This window comes from Monopterus albus, unplaced genomic scaffold (assembly GCF_001952655.1).
Source record: "Monopterus albus unplaced genomic scaffold, M_albus_1.0 scaffold96.1, whole genome shotgun sequence".
Lineage (NCBI taxonomy): Eukaryota > Metazoa > Chordata > Actinopteri > Synbranchiformes > Synbranchidae > Monopterus > Monopterus albus.
In genome coordinates, this window is record NW_018127976.1 from 730770 (window position 1) to 732120 (window position 1351).

The 1351-nt window shown below is 44.9% G+C and overlaps 1 protein-coding gene across 1 annotated transcript in view; it reads right to left on the bottom strand.

Annotated features, from left to right (window-relative positions):
- The window catches only part of tmem94 (transmembrane protein 94), a 115549-nt gene that overhangs the window by 18273 nt on the left and 95925 nt on the right, over positions 1 to 1351 (bottom strand).

The following is a 1351-nucleotide window of genomic DNA, read 5'->3' on the forward strand; positions in this document are numbered from 1 at the left end:
AACTTTGAATCACAGGGCAGAGGAAGTGCCCACAACAGCAGAAGGGGCCAAGAAAGAAAAATTACACATCCAGAACTCCCTTAAGGCTTGTGGATACCCTAAGTGGGCCTTCACCAAAGCTAGGAAGAGACCCAACACCAACAGGGAGAAATCGGAAACAAGAGGGGATAACACTGTCATCCCTTATGTGGCTGGGTTATCAGAGAAATTAAAAAGGATCTTTCACAACCACAATATCCCAGTTAACTGTAAACCAGGGAACACCCTGCGACAGAGACTGGTCCACCCGAAGGACAAAACACCCAGACACAAACAGAGTGATGTGGTGTATGCAATTAAGTGTAGTCAGGAGTGCAACGACTTGTACATTGGTGAAACGAAGCAGCCGCTTCACAAACGCATGGCTCAACACAGGAGGGCCAACTCCAGTGGACCAGAGTCAGCAGTCCACCTCCACCAGAAGGAGAAAGGACACTCTTTTGAGGACAGTGAAGTCCAGATCCTCGCCAGAGAACATCGCTGGTTTGAGAGAGGTGTTAAGGAAGCTATTTTCGTAAAAATAGAACACCCCTCACTAAATAGGGGTGGTGGACTAAGACATAACTTGTCTTCCATCTACAACTCGGTTTTGAGATCTCTGCCCAAACATGCCCACCAGGACAATAGGCGTCGGCTGACAGGGGAGGATCCAAAGACAGGTAACGACCCTCACTGATACTGGGCTGGGCTGTAACGACTCAGTCGTTAATGGACAGTGTTGGCCTTCTAAGGACCGAAACCACACCGAGGGGGATAAATATCTCCGACTCAACACCAGTCAGTCAGAACTGATGAAGCCTCTTGGATGAGAGGTGAAACGTCTTCAATCTAGAATTCCAAGTCCAGTTGATTTACAAGGTTATTTCGGTTGCGGTTTACTATGACCTGGATGACTGAGAATCTGCACAGATAAGGTCATTTATCAATTTTATGGCCTCAGGCTCCCGTAGGACAGAAAGACAGCAGACCACAGCAAGCGGCTGGTGGTTTCAGGTCATGGGGGTCAGTGGATCTCACACATTCTCAGCACCTATAACACCTGATTGAAGAAAAAAACTGAATAATTTAGTCGACAGACATGAATATAGATTACTTCATGTATGAAGATAGAGGTCAGTGAGAGATTTTATGAAAATTATATGAATCATATGCTATTGCCTTCACATTCACCAGATCTCAACCAAATGAGAATATCTTTTATGATCTAATGTAGAAAATGCTCCCCTAGAAATGAACTTTTGATTCTTTTAGTGGCTCAGAGGATGAAAGGATTTGTAACAGTTTTAAACTTCCTGCCATAACAAGTTCAAAG